Here is a 12,012-nt window from a genome sequence, read left to right on the forward strand (position 1 = left end):
GTTGCTGGTCCTTGAGTGAAGCTGGGTCTTGGTGTTGAGATGGAGATCTCTGGCAGATTTTCGCCGTTTGATATTGCATGTAGCTGGGCGGTCTCTTGTGGACCAGTGTCCTGAGGTTGGTTCTCCCACCTCAGAGACACAGCCCTGATGCCTGGCTGGAGCGCCAAGAACCTTTAATCCGCACGGTAATTATTCTTTCCAGTGGTGGACCAACAGTGGGCCAGGGAGAGTGGTTTGTCTAAGCTAAAATGCAGCTGGAGGAGGTCATCCATACTTTGGTTTATTACATGGTGCAGCCCAAGATTCTGCTAAAGATACTACCTTTCATAGAATGTGAATAACATAATAGTTTTCATGTCTGAAAAACTGTGAAATTGGAAGGGCTGAGATCATTTGTCTAATTCTAGCCCATATCTAGAGAAGGACCCAACTGTCTTCTTAGTATCCCATAGCTCAATGCGATTGCGTTGCTCTTCTACGTATAAGCCACAACTTCAGTCACTTCTCTAAGGACATCCAGTGCTTCAGCCACATCAGACTAGGTTCACGCATGCACCTCACTTCTCCACACCCCTGCCCCTGGAAAATAAATCCTCCTGTGTAGTCCTTGTAATGTCTGCACGTCTCTGAGAATTTTTCCTTAGCCTAACAAAGCAGAATTACTGAATGTCATTTGGGGACACTTTTGATTGAATAATCACTGCTGAAAACTCTTACAACACTAAATTACAAAAATGCGTGTCCTGGTATTTCTCTTGCCACTATGTGAAGAGCTCCATGAATGGAGAAGCCATGTCATATTCCCACAACAATGTCTGGCTCTGTTCTCACACTATGTTAGATAAATTTACCATTTTTCCCCAGCTCCCTTCTCCCGTTTCATTCCGTTTCTGTTAATTGCACTAACAGGTATCTAGTCACTCAAGCAGTGTTCCTTCATTCTCCCTCCCATCATTCTCTTTAACTATAACATCAGTCATTCATGCCTTGTGAATCCATCTTCTCTTCTCTATCTCCTATGCCACTTCTATATGCCCTCATTAGCTCTCGCCCAGTGTTTTGAGACACTGTCCTTTTTCTCTACCTGAAAACTTACTTTCTATGCAGTCTGTTATTATTCTAAATGAATGGTCTAATTGTGTTACATGCTAATTTTAAATGTTTTAAAATGACTTTACACAACCTACACAATGCTCAAAATCATTAGCATGGCATAAATATCCTTCAGAAGTTGCCCCAGTCTACTATTCAAGCATCACTCCGTGTTATTCAACCCCCAAATTTGTACTTTCCAGCAAATCTTCTGTGACTTGAATCTTCTTGCTCTTTCTGGAATATAAGCCTCTATATTGGTCCCATGTCAAGTTTCAACCCAAGTTGAATAGCCAGCTTAAATACCCACCTTTTAAAAAAATTCTCCAAGTAGAGAAGATGGACATCTCAGCTCAAGGAAAGAGAGAATTCACCCTTCTACTGCCCATCCATACTGGTGAGGGTGGATCTTCTTTACACAGCCTACTGATTGAAACGCTAATCTCTTCCAGAAACACTGTCAAGGATACACCCAGAAATAATGTTTTACCAGCTATCTGAGCATCTCTTACGGAAGTCAAGTTGACCCATAGACTTAACCAACACAGTTAGAATTAAGATAAGGGTATCTGTTATCACCAGTATTATTTAATTTCTCCATAAAGTAGTCAACAAATAATAAATGCATTAAACAACAACAAGGATGAAGCAAAATTTTAATTATTTGTAGATTATATGATAATTTCTTTAGGAAAGCAAAATAACTGTTGTATAAATTATTAGAAATTATAAAAAATTTCAATAAAGTAATCACTTGCAGAATAAATTCTTTTCTTCTACAACAGTATCACATAGAAAATATATATTTGATTTACAAAATCAATAAATATACCTACAAGTAAGCTTAAAAAAAGTTATATACACATGAATATGATTATAAAACTCTACTATGGGACATTAAAAAGATCTTTAATGAGATATATATTGTATTACTGGAGAGTAAAATTTAAAAATATTTAAAAATATCAATCCTTCCTAAATTACTGTGAAAATTCAAGGCATTCCCAATGAAAATAGACATTTGTTTCTCTTTGGTCTCATATCAAACATGATAAAGCTGAGAAAATTCTTTGAAATATAAGCAATGAGGGTTACCTAGTCTTACATAGCATTAAATGTCATTATAAAGTTAAAGTGATTGGAAACATTCAGTACTGATGGAGAAACAAACATATCAATGGCACAGAATAGAGAATCTAAAAAACAGATGCAGATATGCGTGGGAAAATAATATATGTAAAAACTGGCATTTCTACATAGTCTAGATGATTCATCAAGTGGTATTGGGCCACCTGGCTTATAATTTGGAGATAAAAAAAAAACAACCTGGAAAATAAACCTTGACAACTACTTCACTTTCATCAAAATAACTCCCAAATGGACTTCAAAGCATTATAATGTAAAAGGCAACAAACACAAGAAATCATTTTCAAATATCTTTCATCTTTGGGGTTCAGAAGCTTTTCTAAATATGTTGCAAAATTCAAAAACCATGAAGGAAAAAAATTAATAAATTTTAAAACATAAAAAATAAAAATAAGAAAAAAGGAAAATCATTAACTGGGTGGAAAGACAAAAATATAATAGACAAATGGGTAATAATTACAACAGAGAAAAAAGTCCTGTAAATCATAATGTAAGCAAAGAACAACACAAATGACAATTTAGCAAATTGCCTGGACTGGCATTTCAAATTCATTCAATAACCTAAAAACATATGGTCAAGTTCTTCATCTCAACAAGACAAAAAATTTACAAATACAAACAATGAAATATTATGGCCATATGGTTAGCAAATATTTTTAAATGATTAATAAGGTAACTTGGCAGTATTTACCAGAATTTCAGCTGTGCATATTCTTTGACTCCATATTTCCAATTCTATATGTCTATTCTTCACAAATACACAAGTGGTAAAGATTTCAGTATGAAGTTAATATAAGTTTTGTAATAGGGAAAACCTGAAAATAACCTTGGTCAACAGGAGAAACATTGTTCAATAGGAGAAGGATTCAATAAATTAGCATATGGACTACATAATATGCAGCCATTAAAAATAAAATAGAAAGTTATTTGTGAAACATTTTTGAGTGAAGAAAAGGATGCTGTAGAATAAAATATCAAATAAGATCCTATTTATGAGTGACTAATATGTACATTAAGAACACATGCCCAAACAGATTTTTGGAAATGCACAGAGATGGTGGCAGTGGAGAGGGCAGAGAGAGAGCTGTGTGAGTGAGGGAAGGAGATGAAAGAGAAAATAAAAATTGCCTTTTAATCTTATTATATACAGTTCTATATTGCTAGACATTTTTTAGATTAGCCTGTATACTTTGTATTATTTTAAAAAGGAAAAGGGAAAAGAGAGGAATTGTGATAAAATTCATGTTTGTATAGGAGTAATAAAACAGGCATTTTTAATTTTGACAATTTTGTTGGCAATGCAAATTATTACAGTTTTTTAGAAAGCATTTGTTAGCATCAATAAATTGAATAATGTGCATACACATTGAGCCACTAATGATATTTTCAAAAATTACACAATAGCTGTGTAAACCTAAGTATGCAAAACTGTTTATGAGAGAATGCTCAATGAAGAATTGTTTCTGATAACTAGAATTTGGAAACAACTTAAATATTTTATCAATAAGGAATAGGTTGAATAACTTATTCAGTTTTAAGTAAAAATAAAAGACACATGTTTCATTTTCACCAAGAATTTTATTGAACAATGTATTCGCTAACCGAATGAACTTTTTGGCCAACCCAATATTAGAGAATACAGTGCAATATTAAAAACATTGGAGCATATCTCTGTGTATTGGCAGAGGAAGTGGCCCATGTAAAAAGTTGCAGGACAGGACTTGTTTCTAACTAAACTAAATTCTATCTGGTTTCTGTACTTTACATAATAATATGAACCATTATTGTATACACTGTTGGTGTATACATGTGCAAAAGTAGAAATAATATACATGAATCTGTTAACATATGTTATATATAAATACACATATGTAATCTTTGTTATAGTTGAAGGGTAAGATTAAGGGGAGTCTCTGAATTTCTGCTCTCATATTGGTGATGATTTAGAAGATGATTTAATACTTTCAATATCAGAAAAATAACATTATTAATTCAAAACCACCTAAGTTTTTAGATGTCCACACAAATATATAAACATGAAGCATAACTCGGTGCAATTAAATAAGTTGTCTTCTTTGCAAAAAAGCAAGTTAAAATTAATCTGATGAATGTAAAGACCTATCAATTTGATGTCACTCTTGTTAAAATATAAATATCCAAGAGCTCAGATACTGCCTCTCGGCACACTTCACACCACTCACTCAGGTGATGTTCAAGGGTAGGAAGACCTGCAAATTATTCTCACAGAAATTAGCTTCTCTTTCTGTAGACCTATGCACTACAATGTTCATATCTAAAACTTGGTATTGTTTTCTCATTCAGTCACATAAAAATCCTTCACAATGACAAGGTTTTTCAGCCTTACCTCTGTGGGCTACCTATGAGACTTTCCTCTTTTACAGAATTCTGAATGTGGAAATGGATGAACTATATCATTATTAACCAACCCATCTTCTGCATGACTTGTACACTCAATTAGAGGCTATATTCTCCTGCAAAAAACCTTATTCCCGTAAGATACTGACACTGAAACTGAAATTCACAAAGGTAATATTAAAAAAGATTATGTTTTCAGAGGATTTTATCTTATTTCAGACTTTGGTCATGATTAAAATCTCGAATCACTTCTAATGTGTGATAATAAATTTGAACATTTTTAGTTTAGTAACATGCATTCTAAATATAAGAAATCAAAGTAACTTATGAACTCAATCTAATATATTTGAAGTTAGGAAATATGTGTTCAATATCTAACTTACATAGAACTGAAAAAGTAGAATAAAAGCATGATTAACATGATCTCCTTAGATGTATGTTGAGTAAAAGACTACCTTAATGATAATATTCATTTTTTTGCTCTAATTTGGAGTTAATTCTGGAAATTTCAGTTTCTTAGACACATAGTATTTATGCATCTAAAAAACTCAGTAATTTTCATTTTATAGGGAGTCACAGGAAGGCAAAACTCTAAAAAGTCAAACTCTAAAATCCAAGCTGAATGAAAATAACACCAGGATATACATATGCATATTTGTTGGAGGCTCCATCTTATAAAGTCAGAGTTTGCAAAGTAACATAAATGAATTACCATTCCTTTTGCACTTATAATTTTATATATATATATATATATATATATAATACACATATGCTTGCTGCATTACATATGTATGTACACATATAATACGTATACATATAAAACACACACACACACCTAATACTGCATTTCCTGGACTCTAGAAGCAGGCACCTCTCAACCACAGTCACCCTCACTTAACAGTTTAAAGGCAAATTTACTCCATCCTACAATAAGGCTGCTTTTAAATTTTGAATCATTTCCTCTAGCTCTCCATGGTAAAGTATATTTTTTAATATGGTATATATATAAAAATACTGAATGGCCTTATTAGCTGCAAGTTATAAATGCCACAAAACAGATTTGGAAATTGGAACATACCCAACATAAATGGTTACCAACAGTGAATGGGAAGGCATACGAAACAGGGCAATAAAGCCACCACACAATATGAGGAAAATCATTAAACAATCTGGAAAAGCATCAAGATGGCTGGCCTCTTTGTAGTTCCAGCACAAAGACTGAGCCTTATTTCTAAATATTTTCCCTGGTGGGGAATAACAGCTTGAAAATAATCCCAGATGTATTCGTTTGTGTAACCATTTGCTTCTTGTAGCATACAGGCATGGAAAAATTATTGAAGGCTTCAGTTCTGGACTTGTATTTTTTAAAATGTCAGGCTTTTGAAAAATAGCACCATTTTTCTTTAAAACCGTTCATTTACCTGGAATGTTGGCCGGCAGGCCTATAATATGGACTTAGTTTTGTTAAGATTGAAAAAATGCCCAATGGCAAAAGAAGAATGGGCAATTTTAGTGGATATAACTAAATATGAACCCAAACGCAAATGTCCAAGCAGGGTAAAAACCAGTGCTTTTATGATTCTAAGCTAGCCGAAGAATTCTAGATCCTGTTAAAGAAATAGCAGTTTAGAGAGAAAGTAATCTAGAAAGTTTTCTTTAAATATACTGAAAGCAGCGCATTTGAAATAAAGTTTAAGACAGTGGACTTTACACTCAGGCATTTCTTTTTTCTAGAAAGTATCCTCTCATTTTGAGATGATTCTAGATGTTGAGACAAGAGTTCCAAAAGCTAAAAGTCATTTTTTAAAATCAATTTAAAAATTTTTTTTTATTTTTAATTTTTTTTATTTTTTTTGCGGTACGCAGGCCTCTCACTGTTGTGGCCTCTCCCGTTGCGGAGCACAGGCTCCGGACTCGCAGGCCCAGCAGCCATGGCTCACGGGCCTAGCCGCTCCGCGGCATGCGGGATCTTCCCGGACCGGGGCACGAACCCGTGTCCCCTGCATCAGCAGGCGGACTCTCAACCACTGCGCCACCAGGGAAGCCCCAAAATCAATTTTAAAACACAGTTAGATGAAACAATTTACAGTTCTCCATCAACTGTTGACAAATTCATTTAAACTCAACTTTTCAAAGTTCTAAAAATGTATCAACTGATCTGCTAAGTATTAATTCTGCTTTCTACATTTGAGTATACATTAATTATTTTTAAAGTAGAGTCTCTGCTTAGTGTAGTGTAGGTGTGTCTGTGTGGGTATGTGTGTAGAGAGAAAAAGGGAGAACGAGATTTCAATGGCTTTATTTTCCCTCATGTGATCAGATTTTTTTGTTTGTTTTAAAGATCACTAGGAAATAGCTAACTTTTTTTGGTAGGCATTGCTAAAATGTTGTTTTATTATTATTATTATTATAAACTAGATTGTTGTTTAGAATGTGAAGGGGTATGTTTGAATCCATCATCCATTTTACAGATATTTAATGAGCACCTATGCTATGCCAGGCACAGTTTAGCAACCAGAGCTTCAACACTGGCAAGGAAACCGCAGTACATCACGCCTCCAGAAGGCTTCTTCAGAAAAACTAGAATCATACTCCTGATTACCTAAGGGAAACAACCTGGGACAAGAAATAAATAGGGGAGTATTTTTTCATTTACAGAACTCTAAATATTTCGTAAACATTACATCAGTTTCCCTATAATTTATGTAAAAGATTTATCACCTGAGTATGTGTAACTGATAACCTGTAGCTTAGAAGAAAGATCTCTTTGACTCAAATGATCTCTTGCTTTGAGACATACTATTAGCCACATGAAAATGACACCAGAAGGAATGGATTAGATTAATTTCAAGTGAAAATAAGGAACTCAATCTAAACTACGTAAAACTCACCTCACTATGATATATTGCCTTTTTCAGACCATTGAAGCTGCAAATAAAATTTATGAGGGAAGAACAATAAATTAGGACTGGATAAAGGCATAATTTAAGGCCTCAAGTTGCTTGTACAGTTAGATTTTAACACATAAAATTGGGAGCATAATACTAACAAGTTAATAAAATCAGCCAAGTGCTGACACGTAAAAACATTTTTTTTAACAATTGGTTGGTTCAGTCAGTTAGCCTTGTTGACAACCTGAAATTTCAAAAATCCACATTACTTAAATTCAGTGAACATTAAAAATGTAAAAAAGTTCATAAATGCATGCGACAGAAGTTCACTGGTCTTGGAATATATTGGGGGAGTAGGGGTGGATAAGTTGCCTTTAAAGTTAAAACTGTAAAATTACCACATAATAAAAGCCTGTGCTTTGAACACTAATTGCCCATTTATTAAAAAATAAATAAATAAAGCTCTCTTCCTACAATTACGAGGGTGTGATGTATAAACTTTCTTTGGTTTTACTGAGATGTGTGTTATATATTTTCATTTCTACTGCTCTTTTCCATTTATTATTGACTTTAATTCTACTAATATGCAGAGCATCAAGAAAGCATTACATCTATGAAGATTCCTACAGTGTTTTAATTGAGAGTAAATTGCCTTCAATAAATGGGGCTTCCTACTGGCCTGGAAGGCTGGCCCACCCTAGCGTCTGGGCACAAATGTTCATTAAACCGAGAGTTAAACCAAGGCACGATAGCCCACTTTGTCAGCTGCCTAGAGGGAAGTTGTCAAGTCTGGGACCCTGCTGCTTTATTCCTATAACTGTGTTTTAGAAACACCTCACAAGTGGAATTGTGGTTGCCTCATCCAGAAAATGTGGAAAGGATTAATGTGGCATGTAAAACAAATCACTCCTGAGCTCAGCTGAGAAAGTGGGTATTAAAAGCACTCCAGTCAAAAGAGCTTTAGTGAGAGGGTCACGGTGATATACAGTCAGCATATGTTGGGCTGGTAATGCTGCAGGGTGTTTGGAAATGGTAATGGTCCATGGGTGTAAAGTCTTTCAAGACCTCTTAAAGGCACATGTGTTTCTTGAGCATGTTCTCCAAACAAGGACCTGTTATGGGTTAGATTCACTGAAGCTTTTAAACCTTATTGATTGGTTTGTGGGATTCCAGGTTCACTTACTGCTTAAAAAAAGAAAAAAAAAAAAACACAAAACAACCTGTTGATAAACACAGGCAAGAATCCCACTTTAATCTTAACCTTATGAATCAATAAACAATGTGGGATGTTGCCTCCTCATCGATTATGGTACACACTGTTTATTTTTATTATGGAAGTGCTTGCTAGTTTTCAGAGTTAATGGCAATAGATCTATGTTGTTCTTCTAAATCCAGGTGCTTTGTAGATTTATTTTTGAGGGGGAAGAAAAGGGAGACGTGAAGATTTCTTGCTATTTGAAATATGAACCATGGCCTTAATAAAAACTTGTGGGTTTCAAGTTGAGAGAGAACAAATAAACGTACGAAGTGTAATTTCATAAACTGAAACGATTTTCTTTGGTATTCCCACTTTAGGTACAAATTCTTTCAGAGCTCATGTTATAATGCAAATACGTAATTGTAGCCACAGTTGAATGAACTGTTAAAGAAATAAAATGCACTAGTTTTCTACATATAAATAAACTATTTTTTGCCAGTTCTCCTCTGTTTGGTTTCTATTTGCACTTTTTTATGGGACGCTTATATTTTTTTCTGGATTAGACCTCATCAATTCATTCATTTTTCTAAATAACCTACACCAAAGGATCATGCAAAATCTTTGAAAAGATGAAAGCACAGGCAAAGTTTGCAATAAATCAGGGGTGATGCATTTAGGTAGTTGTCGGCACATGGACTCAAAACAAGCATGTGTTTTTAGGTAAGACCTGATAAAACATCAAGACAGGTTAGCAGGAAGTACTAGTTAACTAACCTAAAAATCTCATCAGTGAAACTAAACAAATAAAAATATTACGTGAGATTGGCAAAAGACAAGGCAGTGTGCTTTTGGGTTTGGGTTCAGTGCTCCTGGGTTTGGCCCCAACTTACAACCATGACTGCAAATATTTTTTCACCAGCTTCAAGCATGACATTATTTGTTACCTTTGCTTTACTGCAGGGCTGGTAAAAGTCAAGATCAATAATTTCTCATGACCATTTCCACTCTACACTGAAATTACAACCAGCCTGAGGGACACAGCAGATATAAAATTTCTTGCCATCTCTGTAAAGCTCATAAAGCATCAGCGTTGCTTTGTTTTTTAATTGAACTTCCCGTCTTAGTCCCGTTTACGTCACTACTCTCTGACAAATACATTTGGCTGGGAGGAAGGTGTATGGTGAGCACTCATGCTCATTGTATTGGCTATGAAATTGATGTGTATAGAAAGAAGATGAAAATGTTATTACAAAAGCTAGATGGTAAGGACAAGGGAAGCTGTCAATATCACTGTATTTCTGCTAGGCAGGCATGGAATAGTATGGCTATGACTACTTTATATTCAAAGAAGCAACTAATGTTGCTGCTCTCCACATGCCCAACTGTGGCTGAAAAGGACACCGAGTTTTCTGTGCAAAACGCTCAGTATACATGAGTCACTACCCATGCACCGATTGCCCTTATAGCCTTTGATCTGCAAATGCATTTATTTTATGTGAAGAGTCTTCTTCACTGATAAGCATGCATGAGTCTGCAGCTCTGTCTTCCCAAGTTGCTTATAATTACTCTTTCAAGGTATTTCTGCCTTAGCTATAAATGGACGTAACTTTTATGCTCTCTGTTAGAAGCCACCACTTCCAAATGTAAAAACTACTCAAATTTTTCTATTCTAGATTTAGGATTTTTCACATAATTTGCTAAATATGGTAAACATCCAGAAGGTCAAAGTGCAATGCTTGTCTGTTCCATATTATTGGAAAAGGTATTTTCTTTTCATACTGGAATGGTGATAGGAAGTGGATGATCTTGACAACAACATTTCTTTCGTTGTTAGGTATGTGTGAGTCTGTACGTGCATGTGACATTTTTGCCTCTTTACACTGAAAATGGTTCTGGGCCTGAATGGTAGATGCTGAGATGTCTAACTAGTACTGAGTTGGGAAAATCCCTGTGCTTAGGGGTTCTGACTTTGAACACTTCCCCAAACACACTAATTGGGGACCTGGACTATGTTGAGTTTTGGAGGTTTCCACATCTCCCAGACAAACTGCACATGAGGGCAGACTAACCCACACCAGGACGTGCTGCACACCTGTACAACAGATGACCAACTTTAAATGTGCAAAGGAAAACCTCCACAGAATAACGTGATGTTTCCTTCACATGGTACACATGCAATTCAGACAGCTAAGGGGCTAAAGCGTGCCATTGAGCTGTAAGTTTTCATTGCTAAAGACGTTTTATAGGGCTTAAATTTTATATAGTCCAGTATCAAGTAGTACTTCTAATTGCATGACTTCAAAGTAGACATGTGAGCCCTACTTTAATATTATTTTAGTGGCAGGCAGTCACTGCCCTTCCAATTGTTCTTATGAGGTCCTATATTAACACTATTATTGGGAATTTTATTTAACTTCAATTTTAGTGAAAACTATGCCTCCTTCTCTGAATGGCAGTTTGAACACTGAGATTAAATTGATAGAGAAAATCAAGTCTGAATCAGTTTATAGCCCAGAGGTACATTGTGAATCCCATAAAGCATTGTTGCAGGAACCTGGTTAGTGTTCTGTACACCTGCTTAATGTTTTTTTCATCATCACAAATGTCAAAGTGCTCAGTAAGTCACTGGGGTTTGAATGACAGCCATGCGCTAAGCAAGAATTTATGTTTTTTCACTACCAAACTGGACCATAAATGATGAAAAAGAGGTCAAAAAGGAAGTATGGAACCATACACATTTGAAAGGGGAAACTGCTAATAGCCATAAACCTGGTGCAATCAAAGGCTTGGCAAGTCATTGCAAATTACCTGCTTTGTGAATTACTGATCGCACTGCATTATGATATAGAACTTTCTAACTCCTTTCATCTGTAGTAACAGGGCTTTTAATAGCTCACAGATCAAAAGCAAAACACTGTCAGTGGAATTTTGATACAAATAAGCCAAGGTTGCAAAAGTATAATGCATGTGAACAAAATGTTAATATACATCCAATACCGCTTTCAGTTGACAGATTATTTAATATAGTATATGTGTTTGACAAAGCAAACTTACCAATATAATACTTACAGAAAGGGAAGATAGGTAAGGCATGCCTGACTAATATGAAAGGAAGAGTGAAATCTTGCATGATACTTTCATTAGGAATTAATGTAGGTTGGTATGCTTTAAGCAATATCTTGGCAATCTTTCACATGGAAGATGTCAAGTCCCTAAATCCTTTTCTTCTAGCCCAAAACTCAGACATGTGGGAGTCAGGGGTACTAAAAATTTTCCCTCCAAATATTTTTCTTATGAGGGGAAATATCT

The 12,012-nt window shown here is 35.1% G+C and overlaps 1 protein-coding gene across 3 annotated transcripts in view; it reads right to left on the reverse strand.

Annotated features, from left to right (window-relative positions):
- Positions 1-12,012, reverse strand: part of CRPPA (CDP-L-ribitol pyrophosphorylase A) — a 466,682-nt gene that overhangs the window by 31,042 nt on the left and 423,628 nt on the right. Inside the window, exon 16 of one of the 3 annotated variants that reach the window (XM_055085022.1) lies at positions 1,403-1,549. The exons of the other annotated variants lie outside the window; for them this stretch is intronic. The gene's annotated coding sequence lies outside the window, so the exon portion shown is untranslated. The remainder of the gene's footprint in view (positions 1-1,402; positions 1,550-12,012) is intronic. 3 annotated transcript variants of the gene reach the window in all.

Source organism: Physeter macrocephalus, chromosome 5 (genome assembly GCF_002837175.3).
Source record: "Physeter macrocephalus isolate SW-GA chromosome 5, ASM283717v5, whole genome shotgun sequence".
Lineage (NCBI taxonomy): Eukaryota > Metazoa > Chordata > Mammalia > Artiodactyla > Physeteridae > Physeter > Physeter macrocephalus.